Genomic DNA, 26429 nt, shown 5'->3' with positions numbered 1-26429 from the left:
TAATGACATAGTGCATTTACAAGCTTAGCTTATTATGTATACACATTTTCTTAGTGTGAGCGACATCTAGAAATCTATATTTGATTGTTGTAAATAGATCTTCAAGCTTGTCATAAATTATTGTCAATAGTCTTGCTTGATCTTGATACATAAATAGATTTGTGCCTATATATCTCTTCACATTTTTTTCAAAAGAACTCTTCAAATGTCAATCTCCAAAAAGGAGAAAAAGTTGAAAAAGCCTTGCTCAATAACTAATTTGACTAGGAAAAGGTGGAGCAAATATGCAATGAAATGTATGGCGCCAAAGCCAAAGACTTTTTTATCAAAAATTCATCAAAAGTTTTTGGCATCACTTCTCAAAAATTTGAGTTGTATTTGATCAATAGTGTGAAAAATGAAAGCCAAATGAAAAGCTTTCAATCCTATGTAAACACATTAGTGAGGGGTCATATATGTTCATTTCTACAAATGAGATAGGTCACTTGAGTTCGTACTAGTTATGTATAACTTGATTGAATTGATCACTGAAGCTTCATACTAAACTATGGATACAGTTCACACAAGTTTAATGCTCAACAAATGCTTATTTCATTTGTGTGATTGCACATGTTCAAATGTGATGTATATACTCAATTGCATGTTGATTAAACCTAAAAAGATTTTTGAGTATTTTATATGTTTTTTGTAAGGACGCAATTTGCAACGAACCGTAACAGTGTTGGGTTCGCACGTAAAAAGGCCCAAACAATATCATTTGTAGAGCATGGGTTTGAAAGGCTAGGCCTTGGTCACCAGGCAGTGGGTTTTTCGTGATATCCATACATGGTTAAGTCGTCTTCGCCCTAGGAGTCTTTCTCCTGGAGGCGGGATGGGAGGCTCTGGTTTTTGGCCATTTTTCTCAGCCTCTTCTTTGAATTGCTTTCTTTTTCTTTTATACTAGCCTGTGTTTTTTTATCCTTCGTCCACGTGTAGGATCGACATTCCAAGACGGATACTTGTCCCATCAGCCCATACCTAGAGTGGTTGGAGGTGGTTGTAAAAGCCTGAGAGTATGGCTCTGTCAGGTGCAGAGTATTGAATGGCAGTAAGGGCAGCTTTTCCTGGTCGTTATACTTCCCAGCGTACCCTTTTCTATTGACGCAGATATTTTAGATTTTTTCCCCAAGCTGTCTCTATGTCGTTTTTGTCCCTCCTTCTTGTGAGACCTCTGACATGCCGAGAACTGGATCGTCCTCGGCTGTATCACAAGGCTATTTTGTACTTATATTATCGAGCTTGGGCCATAACCCTCCTCGGCTTGGGCCTTTGGACCCCCACGAATAAATGGACCTGGCCCACAAATTATTGGGCCCTACATTTTTTAAAGTGTTTTTATGTATTTTGTGTGTTTAGAGTTTTGTCCAAAATGTTTATTTCATTTTTCTCAAAAAACTCTTACAAAGGCATCTTTGCGAGTAAGTCCCAAGTAAGCCCTACCCGCAAAAATAAGGATGGCAAATTTCAAAATACACTGAATTTTAGACAGAGAGTTTTGCGACTGTCTCATGAGTAAAATCTACCTACGAAATCTGTTATGTGCTTCAGTGGCATTTTCACAAGTAACTTCGCGAGAAGCTTACCTGTGAAAAGTGCAATTCTGCAATTTTTAAAGGCAAATAGTGACAATTTTTTTTCAAACATATTCATTTTGCCTCCTTCGAGCCTCTCTTAACCCAAAACACATTTTTCGCTCAAAAACTCAGCCAAAACACATTTTTCTTGATTGGGTTGCATCCTGCTTTGTTTGATTGTGTTTGTGTTAGCCCCAAATGGCATTTTAACATGTATTTAAGCAAGATTTCACAAAGTTCATGTATTGTTTTACATGTCAGCGGTTTGTATGCGCTCTAAGTGTTTGATGAAATGCCCAAATGGCATTTTGTTGTTGTTTTGGACTCCGATGAGTACCAAATTTTGGGGATTACCGTGTTCTTACATTCTTAACATGTTTTGAACCTTGGTTGTGTGTTTTATACACTTTGCCCCAAGAGTACTTGATCATGCATCTCACATGCACACTTGATGCACACACTTGATCACTTGACATGTTTTGCACTTCACTCATGCTAGATAAGTATTGTTACATGTTTAGCACTTAAAACATGATCTTGTGCATTTAGGTTTTATGTCTCTATGTTCTTTTTAGAACTTTTTGTTCGGTTTATGAACTAATTTGCATCTAATCAAGTTTGTTTCCTTGTTTGTATTTGTTGTTGTTTGTTGTGTGGCTATTCCTCTTTTCAAATGTATCGTCGTTCTTCTCATGGAAAAGAACAAGTGATTGATCTCACATCATCCCCTGTATCAAAGAGGACCCAACATTCCTCTGATGACTTTGACAACAAGAGATTCAAGACTTTCTTGGACTTTCAATCATTCAACAAGAACTTTAAGAGTGCTCCTATTGTAGTGGAAAGGATTGTTCATTTTGACACCCTGGGATACACTTTAATTCCTAAGATATTTGCAAATAAAGATTGGGCAAAACTGTTTTGAAACTTTGAGGATCCCGTTGATGAATTAATCAAGAGTTTTACTCGAATGCTTGGTTCACGAAGCTGAACTGAAGTGTTGGGTTTGAGGAAAGGATTTTATCATTACTGTGGACTATCTTGCAAAGATTCTTCACATCAATCATCTAGCACATATGGACATTTCACCATATGATGATAGACTTGCTCCAATGACAGAGATTCTTGACATTCTAGGAGCTGATCGTGAGGTCTCTGCCAAAGGCACATCCAATGGTATTGCAAAGTTTGGACCGGAATTGAAAACTCTCACATTGATCATGTTTCCCAATCTATATCCACTGACCAACACTGGATTCATCAATCTTCGAAGAGCACAGTTTTTGCATGATCTCATCAAAGGAACTCAAATTGAAATCCGTGCTCACATTTTTCAAACTATGTGGAAAATAGTAGGACGTTCAATGACATGAATGTGTCTTCCTTTCTATAGTCTTGTCATAAAAATCATGGTTCTTAAGGGTGTTCGTCCACCAAAAGATGGAACTATCTTACTCCGTCATCGACCAATATCTTTGATGTCTCTTCAAATGAGCACTCTTCTACTAAACAGGGAAAGCAAAATCCCTCCAAAACACCAAAGAGCAACTCTTTCCCACATGCCACTCCTTCCGAACATCCCTCAGCTGCTCCCACTATTCTCGAGCATCTCGAGATTGCATTTCCTCATACTCTTAAGCCCCAGTCCGCTAACACTTAGCCAGGACTATCTAGTTCTTATTCCGATAAGTTGACTACCTTGGTTGAGGGTGCATGAGTGTATTTCTTGTCTTGCATATGTTATATACTCCACCAATAACCAGGTTTAGATTCGTCTAACAACCATTGAGACACAGTTAGATCAGATTCAATGAAGCTAGAAAAGAGCCTTTAGCTATTTGTGCTAAAAAGGGGGAGAGCATCTCAATATATATTTTTTACCTACGGTCACACACACTTCTGGATAGTCTAACCATTATTTTGGCTGGTCTAGTTTACTTTAAAGTTTTTATAACTTTTGGATTTTTTTACATTGCTTTCGTTTAAAGCTTTTAAGTACTTTAGTTTAAAAAGTTTAAAACTTAATTTTCTTTAGTATTATTTTGTATCTTGGTTCCTATAGCCTTTTTGATGCTTATTGTTTTCTATTGCTCTTAGCTTTAGTTTCCTTAATACATCATGCTTGTTTGACATGCAATTGATTTAGCATTGCTCTTAATTGCATTGTGTGTCCGGATGATCATTTACTGGATAAATGTTCATTGTAGTCATTTCTTAATAACTGTTCATGTTTGATCAAGTTATTCTTCATAGCTTACATTTCTTTTGGTATCTTGATCGCATTTTACTTATTCCTATACGTACCCTATGTTCTACTTGTCGTGAGCTTAATGAAAGTTTGTTGTATGTGCAAGTGTTTCAGGGTATAAATGTATATGGTGCAGGTGCTTCACAGCTTCTAAAATTAGGTGTGAGTGAGTTTTGCCTATGTTCCCAAACTCACGTTTAAGACGTTTAAGTCTAGAGCTATTTAGGGGTTTTGTCACGAATTAGCCAAAGGGGGAGATTGTAAAGTTATAACTTACAACTATTTTATATTGGTTTTAATTCCATGCCAAATTTGGTTGTAATTTCTTCAATCATATTTCCTTGTATGTATGTGGGTTTTTAATTGTAAGGGATGAATGTGAGGGAGTGTGAAGACTCAAGCTTAAAAAGATGAACAAGTGGATTTCACGAGTGTCTCGCGAGAAGCTTACCCGTAAAAAAGCCACGTGTAGAGCACATGACTAGAAGGTGAACAGTCATACCAACCTGGAGATTTTTGTGAGTGTCTCGTGAGAAAGGTCTACCCGCAAAATATTCGCAAAACATTTTGTTTGGCAAAATGTCATTTTTTTGCCTTACTAAGTCTTAACCCACACTATATATACCCTCATTACCCACAAATTTTAAGGAGTGTTTTTCAAAGAGAAAACCCTAGAAAATACACTTGAGAGTTAGAGATTATTTACACCCATAATCATCTACATATTTCCTTGTAGTTTTCCTCAACTACTACATCTCCATCTCTATATCCTTAAGAGGTTGATGGCCCAAACACTTACTACACCCAATCTAAGTGTAAAGTAAGATTTTGGTGCTATTGGGAAACATTGGAAGGAGCCATTCATTGGCAAATGCAATTGGGCTGAATTGCGAGATCTGGAAAGTTAGAGAAGACAAGGTTCTTAGAAGCCAGTTGGTAGCAGGAGCTTGGAGAGCTCAAGTACATTGGGTAAACTAGGTTTGGAGGGGCTTTTGTTATTCATGTACTCCAACTTTATTCTCTAGTGGATCGATTTTGACTTGGAGGGTCTTGGAGAGGTTTTTCGCCTAGTTCTTTGGTTTTCAATTAAGAGGTTTTTCGTAGAGTTTTTGATAACACGTATCGGTATTATCCTGTGTTTACATCTCTATTCCCTACCCTTTAAGTTTTTTTTTTTTTATTGTTGATAATGGATGAATATGGCTTAGGGTAGTGTTGTCAGTTGTTTGCGCTCATATACTCTTATTCCGTATTTAGTCCAAGTTTAAAGTTAAAGCAATCTAGCCGTAATTTTTATTTGGGGGTTTAAAAAATTTCTTGTGTATTTACACAAATTCGAGCTTTCAGTTTAAAAAAGTTGTAACTCTTTAGACTTATACCACGTGTAACTTGAACCCATCTTATATATATATATATAGATATATATATATATATATATATATATATATATATATATATCTTGTAACCCCATGCATATGCATGATATATAATTACAAATAAGCATAACTAAATGCATATTAAAACTTTACAAATTTTTGTTAGGTTCTAAAATTTTAGAACAACTATCAAATCGTGAACACAAACTTGTCTAGATATAAATCCTAGAGTCTATAGGTATTATTAGACAATACTCAAGGTGATACAAGCCAAGATTCAGGAATATACAAGCTGCAGAAAGTAGAATTCAAAAATTGCCTGGTTCAACTGATCAAGAAACAGGCTCGTCTAATCGAAATATGGGTTTGCAAAATTTTAAGTTCGGCCCAACAATGGTTCAAGCCCAAAAAGAATTAGGGTTTCAAATCTACTTCTTCTGATATATAAAGGAAACCCTAGGCATGTTTTATTATGACTTTGGAGGTGCTTTTGTGAGATCTAAAAGGTTCTGTGCCTTCCTCTATCAAAGTCACTACTAGATATCACTCTCATATCTTTAGAACCGGTAGATCTGAAGTTATTGCATGAAGATTAACAATAGCTGATAAGCTAAACCTTCAAGGGTGGTCTTAGAGTCACAAACAGGAGAGTTTGTGTTGCTAAACCTTTGAGTGGAATCTCAAAGTCACAAGTGTGGGTGCTTGTATTGCAAAGGCCTAATAGAGAAAAAGTCTGTGGATTTGGAGCTTGCATATGGTTGTGTTAATAAGTTCTACATGTGGTAGTAATAGGATATTAGTGGTCTAAGTCTTATTGTAAACTTCGATTCTCTATAATGGATTTGCTTTTTACCTTGAGAATAGTTAGGTTAAATCCTCCACAGGTTTTTTACCAGTTTGGTTTTCCTAGGTGATCATATCATTGCGTTTTTTATATTTCCACTGCTTTACATATATGATTTATGTTTGTTTGACCTAGATCTGAGTGATAAACCTAAGTATCCACTTGGTTAATTAATTAGTTTAAACAATCTAGTTTACAGGGATCTAAAAATCTAACAAGTGGTATCCGAGTTGGTTAGCTCTTGTTTTTAGGTTTCTTGACCTAGAGTTGATCCTTGATCCCTATTATCATGTATAATTTTAAGTGTCAAAATGTTTTTGATTGTGATGATTTGAATAAAAAGGAAATTATTGTTTCAATTGACCTTTTTGAGACTTGTGAAAGGAATTTGTAGGATTTTAGTCTTTCTCAGAAGATTGGTGTAATCCCTCAAATACACTCTACTTCTCATGGATTTTCACCTACAAAGCCAAAGACTCGTGCTATATGGGTGAGAGAAGACTTGCTAAGGTGAGTGTTGTTTACTTGTCCCTAATTTAATTCTTTCAATTTTTTGTGGACATGTTTTGTTTTTGTTTTTGGTTTTTTTTTTTTAGGTTGTTTTTTATTAAAAAAAAAAATCCAAAAACATTGAAAAATTTCAACAAGACAAAAATATTTTATTTTGTATCTAGTTTTATTTTTCTTGAGGATTACATGAATTATGATATTTCTCTCTTGATTTAGAACACGCTTGACATTATGGAAAAACTTGAATAGTATGTATTGCTCAACTAAGTGCATGATTATTTTGAGGTAAATATGATTTTATATGAGTATGCACTAGTTTGTATATGTACTCGTGGATCAATTAAGAAATTAATATTTTTTGTTTGTGTACCCTCTATAGCTTAGTTTAACACTGTCATGCATTGCTTTTGCAGTTTATTTATTTAGCATAATGTGTACTTTTTTTTTTTTTTGGTCATTAAAATTTTGAAAAACCCAAAAAGATTTTTTTGTTTTACACATCATAAATGTGTAGTTGAGGTTGGCCTATGAAATTTGTATTTCATGACTATGTACCTTGTTTAGCTTGGATGAGCTTATTTTTATGCACTTTGCTAGTTTGTGCTATGTAGTGCCTATTTGTGTGAGTGTTTATAGTGGTTGTTCAAATGCTCTTGATTTTGAAGTCACATTCTTTTGATTGTAAGGACTAAAAAATCCTAAAAGAAAGGCATAAATAACCATCTCACCACTGTTTATTAGCTAATCATGAACACTTTAGTGCATATCATAAGATTTAATACTCGAGAAAGTGTAGCACATGCACAACAAGAAAAGTAAGGTGTTGCCCTAAAGGAAAAAGAAAAATTTGCATAAAATGTATAAGGAAAAAATAAATAAATAAAATACATGATTGCAAGCTTGTTTTCTTAGAAATGTGTGAGTTATATGATGTAACTCTTTAGGTGATAGTCACTATCAAACTTGTGTGATGAATAATGTAGAAATTTTGATTGATTACTATCTACATATAATCTTTTATGTATCTCATACACTTACTAGTTGCATACACTACAAGTAAATCTTTGCTAAGCTTTGTACATGAGATTGTTTGTAAACTACTGTGGCCATCCAAGATTATGCACTTTGTGCTGTTTGATGCAAACTTAATGTGTTTTAAAAAAAAAAAAAACTTTTGGAATCATTTACATGCATATCATTCATGAAAAATCTTTTTAAAGAAAGGTTTTGTAGAAATTTTTCTAGTTTTTCAAAAATTCTGATTTTTAAAGGCTCGATCGATCGAACTTGTTTTTCAATCAGTCGAAGTCAGTTTTAAAATTTTTTGATTGGTATTCGATTCTTATTTGATCAATTGAAATTTTTCTAGTTTTTGAAGTCTGGCTTCTGCCAACTTCAATTGATGTTCGCTCGATACTTGATCAATGGAAACTAGAAAATTTTCAGTTTTTTTATTTTTGACCAATTTTTTTCATACATCATTTATGTTTTAGATTCACATGCATTGCATTTTTTTTTTTTTTTTTTTTTGTATCCATCTTATCGTTTTGCAGTCATATCTCTCATTTTTTTTTCACACATAACATGCATATACTTTGCTAAATTGGGTACTCAACTTGATCTAAAAATTGATTGATTTTTGAGTTTTGTACAGTTTAATATATGCTATTTTTATATGTAAAATGCAAAAAATATTTTTCTTAAGAGATACGATGCATAATAAATGTGCAAATATTTTCTCTTCTCATGCATCTGTTTATGGGTCACATAGTGTTAAGTTTACTTTTATTGAAAGAGATAATATTTTTCTTCAAGTGAATTATCAACTTAGTTTTTTTTTTTTAAGTTTGGTTTTTGTTTTTGCTTTTCCCCACTTTCTAAATTTTCCCCAAAACTTGTTTTGTTTTTCCTATTTTTATAGGGGGAGAAACTAGTTTTTAACCTTTGTTGTTCATAGGGGGAGTTGTTGCTCTTCATAGGGGGAGTTGTCTCTATTTTCTATAGAGTTGAATTGTTTTATGTTCCCTTAATTCTCTATTTTCTTTTATTTTCTATTGCATATGTTTTCTATCTTCCTTCTGATTGGGTTGTCTTTGTCAATACATGACAAAAAGGAGGAGAAATAAGTGAAATGTGGGAAATTTGTTTTAAAAGGTTTTTAACTATTTTATTTAGTTGAAGATGAAAATGTTTTCGAAAGGAGGAGAATATGAAAAGTTTTTGATGTATCTAACTTAAAGGGAGAGTTAGTTTACTTTTGTTTTTATATTGTGCTTTATTTTGTTTATATGTCTTTCTTTCCACACATACGTTGATGTGTTCTTTTGAGTGTTTCAGGAAAGATAGGTAGATTATGATCAAGATCTTCTACCTCTTCTTGCAACTTCTAGGTTAGGAGTCTTAGATTGGGATTTGTAATGCAATTGGGCAATTTATTGCAATTGGGTTGTTCTTGTATTTGAGCATTTCATTTTTTATATAAGTTTTGTCATGAACTACCAAAGAGGGAGATTGTTAGGTTCTAAAAGTTTAGAACAATTGGCAAACTGTGAACACAAACTTGTCCAAATATAGATCCTAGAGTCTATACGTATTATTAGACAATGCTCAATGTGATACAAGTCAAGATTCAAGAATATACAAGCTACAGAAAGAAGATTTTAGAAACTACCTAGTTCGACCAATCGAGAAAGGATTAGGGTTTCAGATCTACTTCTTTTGATATATAAAGGAAACCCTAGGCACATTTTATTATGACTTTGGAGGTGCTCTTATAAGATCTAAAAGGTTTTGTACCTTCTTCTATCAAAGTCACTATCGGATATCACTCTCATATCTTTAGAACTGGTAGATCTGAAGTTGCTGCATGAAGATCAACAATAGCTGATGATCTAAACCTTCAAGGGTGGTCTTAGAGTCATAAACAGGAGAGTTTGTGTTGCTAAACCTTTGAGTAGAGTCTCAAAATCATAAGTGTGGGTGCTTGTATTGTAAAGGCCTAATGCCCATAGATTCAAAGCTTGTACATGGTTGTATCAGTAAATTCTACATGTGATAGCAATAGGATGTTAGTGGTCTAAGTCTTATTGTAAACTTCAATTATCTATAGTGGATTTGCTTTTTATCTTGAGAATAACTAGTTAGATTAAATCCTCTCCAGATTTTTTACCAGTTTGGTTTTCCTAGGTGATTATATTATTGTGTTTTTTATATTTCCACTGCTTTACATATATGATTTATGTTTGTTTGATGTAGATCTGAATAATAAACCTAATTATCCACTTAGTTAATTAATTATGTTAAATAATCTAGTTTACAGGGATCTAAAAACCTAACAAGTTAATATAGTAAAAAGTTAGATTTGCAATGAACTTTAGTACAATATTAATAATAAATAGTTTTTAGGTTTTAAAAGAACATATATAGACTTCCATTTTGATAGAAACATATTGCCTATGATTTTATGTTTGAACTTGATTAACAAACGTATAGGTTTGCGTGCGAGATGGGAAAAACATCGAGATAATATATGACAGAACCGTACTGTTTTCGTCAAACAAAATAAGAAAGAAGAATGACATTAGGAGAAACAAAAGAAGTGAGAATAAATGCATAGATATGTTATATTTACCTCAAGAAAATAGTTCCTCAAGTGGATTCAGGAGTTTCCCTCAGTATAGACAGACCACCAAATGTTGTTAATATGTACTAGAAGGCAATTATTCCTCTACACTAGAAGTTTGGACTGTGGAATTGATTGTTGGAGAGAAGAAAAGTTTGACAATCAATGGTGATTCCAATGCCCTGGTCGTGCTTATAAATCTTAGTCAAGCAACGATAAAAGGTGAAAAGAGTTATTAAAAATTATAAAAGTATTCCAAAAGCTGGATTGAATAAGACGTACACTTTTAATTGATATTGGCAACTTCTTTGTAACTCATTTCTTGACACTTCATGCAATTACGTTTAATGTGATCCGATTAAATTTAATTGAGAAATCTAACATATACACCAAAAATAGTGTACCTAAATTTTACCATATTTTTTGTTCAATTCTAGTTACTAGTAATGATATCTCACATGGAAATAACTAAAGAAACTATAGCTTTTATTACATAGATTTTACAAATTAATATGATAATGAACAATATTGAAGCTAAGATTTTAGTTCAGAAAGACAAAATTAAAAGTAAAATTAATCTAAATATTATTAATCAATACTAATAATAAAGATAAGCATTTATATATATACTAAAGTAATTGTCATACAAAATCTAATATGAATGTAAATTTTAATTCATTTAAACATATAATTTAATCTAAATATATAGAATTTAAATATGTAAATTTGATTTTTATAATAAATTAATATGAAAGTGTTAATAATATAGCAATATACCTACAAAGTTGTTTTCTTCCAGTCTTGAATGTTCTTAAAAAATTATGAAGAAGCAACACTTCTTTTTTTATTCTTTTAAGTAATTAAAATTTGGGTCCATAGCCAAAATTGAGAGTTTAAAAGTGTGAAAAGGCTAACACCAAAAAAAAAAAGTTGTGGAGGATAAGGTTTTAGTGTGATATAAAAGGACATAAATAGTTTTTTCCTTTATTTTGATTAATATAAAGAACAAATTTCCGTGAGAGTTGTGAGAAAGGTACTCGGTAAACAAAAACTCCTTGAGAAAGACCAATGTTTGAGAACATGTGGCAAGCAAAAAAAATATGGGTTTTAAGTGGGTGTCACAAAACTTTGTTTAGTTTAGAAAAGGACAAAATAGGTTTATGAACCTGTGGATGTAAAAGACAAGTATTTTCCTCAAAATAGGGGACGTTTACATGTGTCAGTTCTTTAGAAATGCCTTTTGCTTTAGAAATGCCTTTTACTTTTACAGCGTTTAAGTTTTTAGTGGTGTCAGAGATGAATTCTTTTGAGAAAATCATTATTTTAGAGATGAGAAAATTTGTAGGTACAACTTTTGTGTTACAGTTTTGTACCAGATCTGTAGGTGATAGTTTCAAATGGCCTCTTTTTTTTTTTTGGTTATCATTTAAAATAATATTTTTAATTAATGTTTTACATCATAATTTTTAAAAAAGAAAATTAAATTATTCTTATTTTTTAATATGACTACTATTATTTTTTGGTTTTTAGTTTTGAAAAAATGGTAAAAGTATAACAAACTTTTCAATAAAAAACTTACATATTAATGTAGCAATAAATGTAAAAAGTGACACTTTAAGAAAATAATAAACAAATATTTGAATAAATGATATTAGAGATCAATACTCCAAAATTTACAATATAGAACACCTACAAAATTGTATCATCAATTACAAAAAATAATTTAAATATGTATTTATTAGGTTATTAAAATCTATCAATCAAATTCATAATCACATCAGTTTATAAAGATTATATAATAAAATTTATAGTATTTCTAATATTTTATTATATGAAGTATTTGTTATGATTGATCACACATTTATTTGTAAGACTTATGTATTAAAATTTGTATTAAATCTAGCATTATTCAATTTTTTGGAGCATATTAAAAGTGGAAGAAAAGTGTGAAACTAATAATTTTTTTTTTTTATATCTCCAATATATATATATATATATATATATAAAATAAATTTTTGCCCCATCTCTGGGGCCTCTCTCTAGTAGGGCCCTAGGTGGCAGGGCTGGCCTTGCATTAAAGTTGAGACAAAATTTGTAATGCTAGAAGAATTCTTTAAAGATATTGTTAATGAAAAATGATATAGTATAATCTGAACCATTTATTATTAAAAAAAAATAGTTAAGATAAATAACTTTAGAGGGTCATAATCTCTTGGCAAGTCATTTGCTACACTCCTTTTGTCCAATCCTGGTCTACATTTGTAATTCATCAAATTGAAAACTATATTCTGAAAAACATTTCTCTTTACCAGTTGTGTTTTATTTTATTTTTTATTTTAATATTTAATATTATTTTTGAAAATGACATCATAATTTTTTAAGAAAATGATAAATTATAATTGATTGATTATAAAATAGTACACAAAAAGTAATATATAAAATTTGTAGTAATGTAACGACTTTATTAGTTAATTTTTATAGTCTTGCATTATTTTTATTTTTATTTATTTATGTTTTTGGATAAACTATAGTTTTGCATCTCTCTGTATAAAAGACGCCATTCTTTTTGTAAAGAGCAACGCGTGAATGGAATGCCTATCAAAAGTAACCAAATCATCGTGAGTCGTGACCCAACTAGGTAAAAATTGCATGCGTGGACAGCGAAAAGACCAATGACTAACAACGTAGTTGCTTGTATGAGCTGGACCACTCAAAGATTCATCAATTAGCAGGGACAGTGGCCGACAAGCAGTTCCTTTTTACTTTTTTTCTTTTTACTTTCCTCTCTCTCTATATATATAATCTAAAAATAGAAAATATAGAGTAATTATTTTAGAGAGAAATTTGAAGTTGTAATTTTCAAAAGATAGACTTAATTCTCTCTCTCTCTCTCTCTCTCTCTCTCTCTCTCTTGTGGAGAATCACTCTCTTAACAATTATGTTAGCCTACAAAGATCATATAAAAATATAAATAGTCAATATAAGCTTCTATCTTTTATCTCAAAAAGATAGAAATAGTAAACTACTAAACTAAACCAGAACCATGTTCTGTTCCTCAAAAAAAAAAAAAAAAAAAAAAAAGAACTATGGTCTGTTTCTCAAAAAAAAAAAAAAAAAAAAAAAACCAGAACTATGCTCCTTCTAAAACCAAAATAAAAAATAAAAAACCTTGTAGCTAATAAGTGCTTGAAATTTTTGGTGCGTTCTTGTATTGTACGCCTTAACCATTTTAAGAAGTACTGTCAACTCATGCATTGAAAATTTAACATAATTGGATGAAAAATACATGTGAGAAGCAATTGATTTAATTTTAAAATATATACATTTAAAAGTAAAATTTATTTGGATTTATTAACAGAATTTTAAAATTTTCTCAAAGGACAAGGTCTTTTTATTTCAAATTAAAGGACAATGGGTCAATTTGATTCCAACCCAAAGTCAGTTCGTCTTTTGTATTTTTCCCTTTTTTTCTTTATTCTCAAAGCTTTAAAAAAAGAATTGAATATGAAATTGATTGCTAGAGACAATATCACAACATAATGGATAAGGGGCAATTTTGAAAAAGCCACGAGCCTTGGCCCCCCGGTCCCCCACCTCCCTCTGCCAACGTTGTCACTTAGAATTTGTAGTAAAAATAGTATTAACGTAACTTTGAGAAATACCTAATCCAACTTATGTATTAATTTTAACCCCAACTTTTAAATAATTAGTTAATAAATTTTTAGCCTAACCTACCAATTAATTCCAAATACAAGTGATTGGCCAATTGAATTAAGCATGGATGATAAACATTGCATGGATAGGCAAATTAAAGCATGTAAATAGGCAACCACAACAAACCAAACACAAAATAATACATTGATGTGTTATCGAAGAGAAAAACTTACAAAATTGGCAAAAAAACTTCCCTGTGGCTTAGACCACTGAAACCGATTCACTAAGTAGATAATTGCGACACAAATCACTCACAAAACCCTCCAATTAGTAATGCAGCAAACTTATACTCAAGCTTTTTTTCTATTTTTTAGCTTGTAGATTCACAATTGTGCTCCAATTGCATCTTCAATCCACCATAAATTGAATTTGGGTTGCTCCAATAATTCCCCAATCACCAATTAACCCCTACAACTCTGAACGTAGTGTAGAAAGTGATGGTATAAACTTCATCTCATGGTATCTGGCTATATAGAAGGTAGAAAGAACATGAGCTTTTGATCTACGGTTTATTTTAGCTCTCTAACACTTCACATGGGAGTTTATCGGTGTAAAAAATTTGAGGGAAATGATTATATAGGTGGGCAAAGGTTGGGAATGGTGGAGAAAATCTGAACTGATTTCTCTTAGGTTCTAACGTTTTTGCTCGAGCCAAGGTCTTCTAAGAGCCAAGCTAATCCTCTGGGTGACTGCTTTCAAAAATGAAATTTGCTTGATAAATTCGTTGGACATTGGAATTTCACTTGGGGCGAAACTCTTCAACTTCCAATTCAACCAACTTCCACCCAATATAGAATAAGCTCCCAAACAAATTTACAATACACTGTTCAATTAATAAGAATAAAAATACATCCTTTTTTCATGGAATTTGCTAACAATCTAAAGATCCTAACAAGCATTACTCAGCACAGTTAACATATGCACACAATGATATATTTAAATATAAGTTAAGTCGTATTTTGGGTTTCCAAAATATGGGGTGTGTTTGATTTTAGTCTCTCAATTTAAAACGCTCAATTTTGACATATCAAATTTTAAAATGTAACAACGGATCAAGATAGACTAGAAGTTATACCTTTTTCGTGCCAAAATAAAAAAGACCAATGCTATTTACCATAAAATGTAAGTAGCATATTGTTACAAACATAAACTCATAAAGTACTCAATGGTCAGGAAGTCAGGAAGATACGACATACATACACATTTGAAGATCTTTATACTCAGCCCTGAACCAAATGAACTGTATAACAAAATAAAGGAAGCGTTTCATTAGTTGACTTCCTAGGGTACCCAGAATTGCAACTAGGCTTAGGAAGAAATCTAGGCTGGACACCCCTCTATTCAAGCCAACCCTTGGCTTAAAACTCTTCCTCTCATCAAGTTCAACAGCGCCTGCCTTCATTGTTGCTTGGAAACTAGCTTGGTGCTAATTGCTATACTCCAAAACCTTTGAAGGGTTTTGAAGGAGTATGAGTTGAATCTGCACTGGAGAGGAGAATGAAGAGAATACATATATATATATATATATATATATATATATACACGCACACCTGCAAGCCCTCGATATTGCACACTATGCAAAACTTTCAAACGGTGTTGTAGGTTTGATCGACTACAGTTCTGGCTGGCGGAAAGAAGAAGTCCCACTATCATGAGTTTGATTGCGCAATTAGCACCACTAAAATACTTTCAGGGAAGACTTTTGCTTAACAATATGTCTAAGGATAATATTCAGCCAAAAAATACTAGTCTTGAGGATACAAAATTTTAGAAAATGTTAAAAGCTACTGTCAAATTTATTATAAAAGATTTAAAAACTAACGTGACACGATATAAGTAACACATTAATAACATAATAAATAATTTTCTTAATTATATTTTGTTGTGTTTTAAAAGTTAAAAAATTAATTTATAAGATTTATATGGCTAAATTTGTCGTAACTATAGTATCATTTCAAAAAAAAAAAAAAATCTATTTTTAAATTGTCAAGATGATTAATTATGATTAGTATCAGGGATGGAGTTAGGACTTAGAATTAGGGGGCAAAATTTTTCCTCATTAAGGGTGCGTTTGTTTTGGGGGAAAATGATTTCAGGAAATCATTTTCCCCCAAACCCAAGTGTTTGGCAGCAACGGAAAATGAAATTTTCCAGAAAATCATTTCATGTTGACCAACATTTACTCCTTTAACCCGGAAATGATTTTACACCCTCATTTTCACTTCAAATCATTTCTGGAAAAAGAGAGAGAGAGAGAGAGAGAGAGAGAGAGAAGAGAGAGCCCAGATCGGAGAGAGACAGAACCCAAATCGGAGAGCACCGATCGTCGATCGCGCCGCTTGTCGATCAACGAGTGGTGCGATCGTCCGACGAGCGCGCTCGTCGATCGACGAGCGATGCAATAGTCCGACAAGCGCGCTTGTCGATCGCGATCGTCGATTGCGCCGCTCGTCGAATGATCGCACTGATCTCGCCTTTGCTCGATCTCGCCTTCACTGCGCGATCTCATCTTCTCCTCCGCCGTGCGATCTCAATTTGACCGGATTTGATGAATTTTTTTGCTGGGTTTTGTTTCTTTTGTGAATGAGTGTGGAATTGATTCATTATCTGCATGTTTACAGTTGAGGAAGTGTATGGAAAATTGGGTATGTAAACCATTTTCTGTAAAAATGTTTGAATGAACCAAACATCGGAATTGATTTTCCGTAAAACGAATTTTGTGGCAGCCAAACACATGAAAACATTTTCCTTTCCGGAAAATAGTATTTCCGAAAAATGGAATATTTTCCGGAAATGCTTTTACACGAACCAAACACAACCTAAGAATGTCAAGATTTTCCTCAATTGAAACGTTGAGATTTTCCTCAACTGGCTCATTAGGATTTTTCTCAATTAGGACGTCAAAATTCCTCAATTAGGACATCAAGATTTTCCTCAACATTAGTGATTGACAATGTTGCATTACTAGTATTAACTTCTAAATCATTTAAAACTTTTAAAAAAAAAATTAAATATAAAAATTGACTTTTTCATAATCTACAAATAAAATATAATTTAAAATTATTACATCATTATATAATCAATAATCTACCATCTTTAATCACAATAAATAAGCACTATGCGCAAAGATGCTCAATAATTAATCAATAAATTTTAAAGTTGCAAAGAAACCTCTTTAATTATTTACCAAAAAAAGAATCTTCTTAATTTTTTTAAAAGACACCAAATCACTAACGGACAAAATTACATAAAAAGCTTATAACATCACATCACACGGGCTGCAATAGCTGTGGATGTGTTGCTGGAGTTGTACTGTTGCGTGTTGTGTTTGTTTATGCTTTTTCATTAAACAAAGAGAGGACCGCTAGCTAGACAGATAAAGATAAGTTTAGACTCTAGGGTCATGCTTGGTTAGAGTAGTAAAAAGGGAGAATGATAGAAAATTATGGAAGGATGAAAAAGTAGGGAGATAGAAAATATTTTATTTTATTTTTTTATTTAGTTGGGAATAAAAAAATGGAGGGATGAAAAAATTGAGTTTGTATAAATTTACTCATATATCTTTGTTAAAAAAAGATGGTCAATTAAAATAAAAAAGTGAAAAAAAATCACCCCATTTATTAAAAAATAGAAATCATGTCCCGAAAAAAAATCATGTCTAGTTAAGCAAAAAAACAAATAAAGAAAAAGGAAGAAGAAAAACAAAACAACTATCACACTCATAGCCCTAGAAATAAATAAATAAAATAAAATAAAATAAGAGGGAAAAAGGCAACGTCTAGGAAAGGAAAAGAAAAAGAAAAAAAAGGAAGAGAAAAAATAAAGAAAAAAGGAATGGGACAAATTGTCAATGTGCAAGTGCATATGGGCATTTTCATCCATTAAATAGTTTATTTTCTCTCTTTAATTTTCTCTCCATTTTGGATAGAAAATTTTTTGATGGATTCAGAGAGAAAATATCCAGACCCTACCATTTATTTTCCTTCTTCCCTACCTAACCAAACATGCTCCAAAAAAATTTTCTTTTCTATTTTCTCTCCAAAGTTTCTCATCCACCCTATTTCACCTTCAAACAAACACACCTTAGAAGTTTACCTCTTTGGTTCTCTTTTTCACTCTTTCTCTTTAGTCTCTTCTAGACAAAACTATTGTCCCTACTATGTCTCACATCTCTACCTTTCTTTAAATTTTCTTCACAATTTAATCAAAAAAGCATTAGAGATTCAGATATGAGAGGGAGGGATACAATATTCTCATCCAAAAAAAATAAAAGAGATTGGATATAAATTACCAGGCTTGGGATGACAAGGGTGGGGTGGTGCTGCGGTGGACTGATGGTGGCCGGTAGCATCAAGCGTGGTGTGCTAGTCTACCTCTGCTTCTACTACCTGCCACTGCCCAACTCCTTAGTCTGAGGTCTTTTGCGTTCTGCCTTAAGTTAGGTTTTATTTTTATTTATTATTATTTTTTTAGTGGCTTAGAAATCCCCTTCTTTTTCCCTTTTATTATATGTGTGCCTTGCTGTTGGGTGTTTTCCTATTGTTAGATCTCTAGTTAGAATCGGCTTTTATTTATTTTTTTATTTTTGCTTGTGTTTGTTTTGGAGTGTTGTTTGGGCTTAATTTTTGCTACTGCGCTAATATTTTTTTTATAACTTTTAAAAAATATCAACAATATTGTTAAGAGGTAAAGTGCAATTTTATTGAAACAAATTGCTAAAAATAAAATATTATATATATACTAAAATTAAAAAAAAAAAAAAAAAAACTGGGGGGGGGGGGGGGGCACTGTCCCCCCATATCCAACAATAGCTCCATCCTTGATTAGTGTATAATAAAAAGTGATATTAGTAGTTGTGGACTAATGTGAAAATAATGTTATTCTAATTAATTATAGATTAGCATGTTTTGAGAAAATGGTATTCTTAGCATTGATCTATGCTTAATCAAGCCAGGTGTCATTTACGTGAGGTTGACATAGCTGCATACAACATAACCATCCTAATCAAAGTTAAGGGTGTGCATGGGTCGGGTTGGGTCGGGTTGAGGGGAGTTTTTGACCCAACCCACCATGGTGGGTCAAAAAAAACCCAACCCAACCCAATCCATCACATAAGTCCAACCCAACCCAACCCAACCCACATGGGTCGGGTTGGGTCGGGTTGAACCCATGGGTTTGAAATTTTTTATTATTATTATTAAATTGAGTAGAAAAAAAATATTAAAATATTAAAAAAACATAAAGATTAGTATCAATGTAACTCCTTAAAGGCAAACAACATTAATGACTAAACAACAATAGTAATTTATTAGGATTTGTGTGAACTAAATGTTTTTATATAGGATAGGAAGAACTGGCTATTTAAAAAAAATTATTAATTATATAATATATTTTATATATATATATATAAATATATATATATATATATATTAAATTAGTATTAGTACGAGAAACTAAGGAAATGCTGCTCTACAACTGTTTTTTTTAATTATTAAATATATAATATATATATATATATATATATATATATATATATATAAAAGTGTCCTACAATTGATTTTAAAAAAATTATTAAATATAAAAATATATTTTAAATATATATTAAATATGGGTGGGTTGGGTTGGGTTTGGCGGATTTGTAATTTTATGACCCAAACCCAACCCAACCTGCCATAAAATTTTTTTTTGTAATCCAACCCAACCCACCAAGCCTTAAAAACCGACCCAACCCGACGGGTCGGGTTGGGTTGGGTCGGGTTTGGCGGGTCGGTGGGTTTTCTACACACCCCTAATTTTGGGGTTATTTGAGGCCCTACTTGCCCACACTCACTCTACTTGATACATTTTATTTGTTTAAGCCAAAGCACGAGGTCACCACCTGTTCCAACTCCAACTAAACCAAAGGCCCCAAAATGGCAAATTGACTAAAATACAAAATCGGAAAGATGTTAGAATCCCATGATTAAGATTAAGCTAAAGTGAAGAGCAGAAACCTTCCTTCTACACCAGGCCAGGCACACACACATATTTAAGAATGAATTCATTATAAATGGATTGTTTAACCATACCATAAAAAGATTTTTTTTTTTTTTTTTTTTTTTTTTTTTTTTTTTTTTTTTTTTTTTTTTTTTTTTTACATTTAATTGGTATTAAGTTATTTGAGTCCAGGTGGTCATCAACTGAAGTCTGGTTTGGAGTTCGGCACTTTTTTATTTTTTATATTTCAAATGTTCAGATATGGTGGTTTGAAATAGTAGCATTAGCGACATAATATTTTGAGTAATGTTATAGTTACAAATTATTTTATAATATTTTTACAAATTGTTAATGTTATTGGTTTTCATCTAGACCCACCATTAATATCACTTTTCATATATCAATAATCATTCACCATATTAGCAATTTATAAAATTTATTATAAAAGAAATTGTATCTCTAGCGTTACTCTAATATTTTTTATAACTATTGGTATAAAGAGCTATAATTAGGACAATATTACTTTTGCATTTTCTCATCATTAACATTTTTTTAACGCATCGTAACAAAGTATGTCATCAGGTGTTATCTTTTTAAAAGAAGTTTGTGAAAATTATTTTGTTGATAGACTTACTGGGTTTGAAATCAACTTAGAGAGAAAAAGGCCAAGCAAGTGGCCAGGCCGGCTTAATAAATAATGCAATTGATGCAATTATTTAAGATTTTTAAATAAAAGAAAGCTCCCACTTGTAAAAAAAAAAATTATATATATAATATATTTATCTATATGTTTTAATTAAAAAAAAATTTAAGTATTTTTATTAGACACTAAAATGCATTAAAAAGACCCTATTTATCCTGAAATGCAGAAAATTAAAATGGAAAAACAAATGTTCAGCGGCTAAACTGTGCGCAACTGTGCTACCGCACAGCACTGGACAGTTGTGCACTGTACAGCAACACAGCCTGTACAGTTGCACCCTGCATAGGCTGCATGCATAGCCCACAGTCATAGGAGATAGGATAAGACGTTTTGTGAATTTATCAATTAGTATAAATGATCATACCAATTAATAATTTGATCTTTTTTTTTTTTTTTTGATAGTCAACACAAATATCTTTCATTAATTTGAACCCTGGTTCATCAAAAGAACATCTCTATGCACTTGGCATTGAATCATTGGTGGGGTATCTTCTACCCACACTACACAATCAGTAATAAATTTGGCATTTTGAGCCATTACATGAGCAGCCCAATTTCCTATTCTACAGACATAACTTGCTTTCCACTCCTGAACCCATTGCTTCCAGCGACTAGCACCAGCAATAAGCATTTGAATTGAGGTTGGCGGCAAGCACTTACCCAGCAAAGCATTAGTAACAATCTGAGCATCTCCGTCCAGAATTATTTGCTTCAAACCGAGGTCTCCTACTAGCATTAAGCCTTCTTCAAAAGCTTTCGCTTCAACTTCCACAGCTCCTAAGGGGAGATTCAGCTTCTTACTCATAGCTCCCATAATTTGGCCTTGGTCATTTCTAATCACAACTCCAATACCACAGCTGTTAGTCTCCTTAAACACCGCCCCATCCACATTAGCTTTATACCACCCCTCCCTAGGCGGCCTCCAAGCTTGAGTTCTCAACACCACAGGAAGCTTTTCCCTTGTATTCCCTGATCTGAATTCCCCCACCACCAGCTCAGCCTCCTTGACAATCACCTTTACTGCCTTGCCCCGCCCTTCAAATTTTAATGAGTTTCTATTCTTCCAAATGCACCAAGCCGTAGTCGCAAAGCACTCCCAATTTAACTCCCTTCTCCCTTCCCAAAGCTTCCACACAACCTCCATAAAGTCATGGTGTGCATTTCTGAGTTTTGGCAGCTGCATATTTGACTCTCTCCACACAGCCCCTACCGCCTCACAATCCCATAAAGCATGCCCAGATGACTCTACCATTCCACATACCCCACACGCCTCCTCAATGGAAATTTTCCTACGCTTTAGACAGTAGTTCATAGGGAGAATATTCTTGCACACCCTCCACAAGAATTGCTTTATCTTACTCGGACAGTGCAACTGCCAAAGGAACTTCCAAAACTGTCTGCCCTTTCCTGGATCCGACACCTCACAAACTTCCTCTTTGCTTCTTCTTTCACACAACCAGCTACATGCCACCTTATAGGCACTGCTTACCGTGAACCTCCCATTTGGAGTCCAAGCCCAAGTCACCTCGTCCTCAGGTAGAGAGAGGCTTATTGGAATACTCAAGATAGTTTCCGCTTCGTGGGGGATAAAGACACTCCTCACCAGATTTTTATCCCAGCCCCCCTCATACTGATTAATCAGAGACTCCACCATTTCCCCTTCAAAAGCTTGTGGATTAGGACTAAACACCTTGCAAGAGTGAGGAGTTGGCAGCCATCTATCAGCCCAAATCCGCACCTTCTGCCCATTTCCTATGCTCCATTGCATTCCCCTCTCCAGAATCTCCCTTGCTGCCAACAAACTCCTCCATGTGTACGACGGCATATTGCCAAGCTGTGCCTCCATAAAGTTGTTACTTGGGAAGTACTTTGCTTTTAGAACTCTATGAGCAAGGGAGCACGGGTTTTGGGAGAGCCACCACCCTTGTTTCGCCAACAAAGCCAGATTAAAAGCCTTCAAATCTTTGAAACCCATCCCCCCATCAGCTTTTGGCTTGCACATTTTCCCCCAAGTGATCCAAGCAAGCTTCTTTTCTTTATCCCTTTGGCCCCACCAGAAGTTGCGAACCAGAGAGTTTAGCTCGCTACAAAGGGAGTCGGGTAGCATAAAACAATTCATTGTATACGTCGGGGTAGCTTGAGCCACTGCCTTTATCAAAATTTCCCGCCCTGCAGTGGACAGTAACCTACCCTTCCAGCTTGCTATTTTCCGCCCCACTTGATCCTTTATACGATTAAAAGCTTTCCTCTTGCCCTTACCTACCAACGGAGGCAGCCCTAAGTACCTTTTGTGTTGGTGGATTATCTCAGCCCTAAACATCTCCTTTACCACTTCTTTAACCTCCACCGCCGTGTTCTTACTAAAAAAGAGAGAAGTCTTCTCCTTATTTAGCTTTTGCCCGGACTCTCTTTCATAGTCTTCAAGGATTTTGGTGACTTTTAAACCCTCTTCCAATGACGCCTTACCAAAGACTACGCAATCATCCGCAAAAAGGAGATGAGAGATCCTTGGCGCCCTTCTACATATTTGAACCCCACTCACGGCCTCCCCAACCCCATTTCTTTGCAACATGGCCGAGAGGCCTTCCGCACATAAAAGAAAAAGGTAAGGAGAAATAGGATTTCCTTGCCTAAGTCCTCTAGTAGGGACAATCCTTCCCTTTGGCTCCCCATTAATTAACATCGAGAAAGAAACAGTGGTCACACACATCATCATTAAAGATATCCATCTTTCCCTAAAACCCATTCTTCGCATCATCGCCTCTAAATATCCCCATTCAACCCGATCGTACGCCTTGCTCATATCGAGTTTAATTGCCATTAACCCTTCTTTCCCCTTCCTCCTTTGATTAATGCAATGCATAACTTCGAATGCTACAAGAACGTTATCTGTGATTTGCCTTCCAGGAACGAAAGCGCTTTGAGCTTCGTCAACAACATCCGGAAGTACCCTCTTCAACCTATTAGCAAGAACTTTGGATACAAGTTTATAAATCACATTACATAAACTAATTGGGTGATATTCTGTAATTTTTTGGGGGCATTTTACTTTGGGGATCAAACAAATGTATGTATCATTAACTCCATTTGGCATAACACCCGTTCTAAGAGTATGGATAACACTTTGAACTACTTGAGGCCCAACCACATCCCAATACTTTTGGAAAAATATTGGGGACATACCGTCCGGTCTCGGAGATTTTGTCGGATGCATTTGCATAAGGGCTTGCCAAACTTCTTCTTCCTTAAATTCTTTTAAAAGGTCATCATTCATGGCCTCCGTCACCCTTCTGCCTACTGCCCCCAGACTCGCACCAAACTCAGTGAGGAAAGTCGTACTATAAATCTCCTTGAAATACTCCAGGATAACTTCTTCAACTTCCTCATTGTTCTCTCTCCACCTCCCCTCAGAATCATTTATTCCTTCAATTCTATTCTTCCTCTGTCTATTGTTCGCTATTGCATGAAAGAACCTTGTGTTCCTATCACCGTATTTGATCCACAGCACCCTTGACCTCTGATTCCACATTATCTCCTCCCTAAGCATAACTTCATTAATTTCCATTTTCAGCTTTTGAACTTCCTCTGCCGACTCGTGAAGTAAATTCAACTCTTCCAATTGTTGTAATCGACTTTGCTTCTGCTTCAGAGATTTATTAACATTTCCAAACACTCTCCGGTTCCAATTCTGGAGTTGAAACTGGCAGCATTTCAGGTGTTTCTGAATCGACAACTCCGGATTATAGTCCAAAGGGTCCCAGGCCCTTTCAATCACCTCTCTACAGCCCTCTTCCCTAGTCCACATCTCTTCAAACATAAATCTTCTCCTAGCTACCTTCCTCGTTTCTCTCATTCTAATCGATAACGACAACAAACAGTGATCCGAGGCCGCCATTGATCTGTGAACTACTTTCGCCTCCAGAAACAAATTCAACCAAGCCTCATTAGCTACCATTCTATCCAGCCTAACTAGAGTTCGTTGATCTCCAATTCTCCCATTACACCAGGTGAATCTCTGACCCACAAAACCCAAATCAAACAAACCACAATTACTTAAACACTCCCTAAAACATTCCATCTGTCTAGCATCCCTCTCTAACCATCCTAATTTTTCATCAGAATTCAGAATTTCATTAAAGTCTCCAAACACAACCCAAGGCAAATTGCATTGCCTATTTAATAATTCAAGTAAATTCCATGAGATAGGTCTTATACCTGCATCAGGGTGGCCGTAAAATCCCGTAGCTCGCCATGGCAAGGCTCCGTTACTCTCGCACACCACCACGTTGATGTGCGAATTTGAGCAGCTTTTGAACCTCACGTCAACTCCTTCTCTCCATAGCATAGCCAAACCCCCACTCCGGCAATCGGACGGCACCATAATGCCCTGTGTTAGACCCAGTTTGCGTTGGAGCCCCTTAATCCTTCTCTGAGAAGCTTTGGTCTCTGCTAGAAAAACCAAAACTGGATCGCCATTCTTCACCTCGTCGGTGAGCGCTCGAACCGCTGGAGCTGATCCCATTCCCCGGCAGTTCCAAGCTAGCGCCGTCATTTGGCTCGGCGGTGCTGCCTTGCAGCCACCGCCACTCCGCCATCCTTGATGCACTCTTCCCCTGTTTCTTCCTTGCTTAAACCTTCACACTTCCTACGTTTAGAGACTCTCACGTTCTGGTCAATCTCACTAAGTATTAAGTCCCTTTCTCTTTTCCTCTGCAATGGGCCCAGCACTTCCTTCATTTCCTCATCCGGCCCAGCCCTCACTTTCCTTTTCCAGTGCCCACTAGTCGGGCCCAGCTTATTTGCTACCCAACCCACCTCTGGGTCATACTGCATGGCCATAGGGCCTTCCTTACTCTCATCTAATCCCAAGCCCAAGCCCACAATGTTATCTTTCTTTACCGTCTCTTGGCCCTGCCTAAATTCGAAATTTGGGATAGTCTTAGCTAATGTTTCAGCCCTCCCGTGTTGACAAGCATCTTTCCCGCCACTCCCTTTCCCAACTTCCCAGTTTTCCTTTCCAACCTCAACTAGCTCTCCTATGTGGCTTCTCCCAATGCTCTCTGCCATACCTTTCTCCACCTTTTCCTCAGTAGTCACCTCACACCCACCAGTCATATCACCCTGCTTCTCCTGCCTACCCTCCCCGAGGCAGATAGCTTCCAGTTCTTGAGTTTCACGCGCCGCCCCTTCCCTCGCTTCAGCCATACCATTCTGCCCAGCCTCTGTGGAATTTGCTCTGTTTTTCATTTCACCGATGAACTTCTTCTTTGCAAAACCGAATTCCCAACCTCCCTTTCTTATTGGTTCTCCTCTCAACCAAGCTCCATATTGGAGATCACCCTTCCCCACTGCTTTGTCATTCCCGGATTCTTCCAAACAATCCTTCAAAACATGTTCTAAGAGCCCACACCTGTAGCAAAAGTTCAGGAGGCGCTCGTATTTGAAGTGCACCCACCTTGTCTCTCCTTTCTCCATATTAATCTTCCGTCCTCTGATCAGTTTCCGGGTAACGTCTATCTCAACCCGTACCCTTAGACAAGTACCCCATTGTACACCTGTGTCTTCCACATCAACTTCAATAAACTTCCCAATGCTTTCTCCAATGGCTTTCCCCGTTTCCTTTGTTCGGCTCTTCAATGGAAGATTATATATTTGCACCCAAAAAGGAGACCATTTCAGCAAGATATCCTTTGGATTTTTATCTCCTTCAAACTCTTGAAACAACACTAATTGTTTTTCATAGTGCCACGACCTCATGTCCATGACCCGTCTTTTGTCACGTTCATCTTCAAACTCTACCAAGAAAAGTTCTTCTCCTATTAC

At 34.7% G+C, this 26429-nt stretch overlaps 1 protein-coding gene across 15 annotated transcripts in view; it reads right to left on the bottom strand.

Annotated features, from left to right (window-relative positions):
• Positions 1-10404, bottom strand: part of LOC115976899 (ankyrin-2-like) — a 43315-nt gene extending 32911 nt beyond the window's left edge. For all 15 annotated transcript variants that reach the window (XM_031098429.1, XM_031098441.1, XM_031098428.1 and 12 more), the window contains exon 1: positions 10223-10404. The gene's annotated coding sequence lies outside the window, so the exon portion shown is untranslated. The remainder of the gene's footprint in view (positions 1-10222) is intronic.
• Between the last annotated feature and the right edge of the window lie 16025 nt (positions 10405-26429).

Source organism: Quercus lobata, chromosome 2 (genome assembly GCF_001633185.2).
Source record: "Quercus lobata isolate SW786 chromosome 2, ValleyOak3.0 Primary Assembly, whole genome shotgun sequence".
Taxonomy (NCBI): Eukaryota; Viridiplantae; Streptophyta; class Magnoliopsida; order Fagales; family Fagaceae; genus Quercus; species Quercus lobata.
Note: the sequence above shows the minus strand (reverse complement) of the source record. Positions and strands in the feature narration are given on the sequence as shown.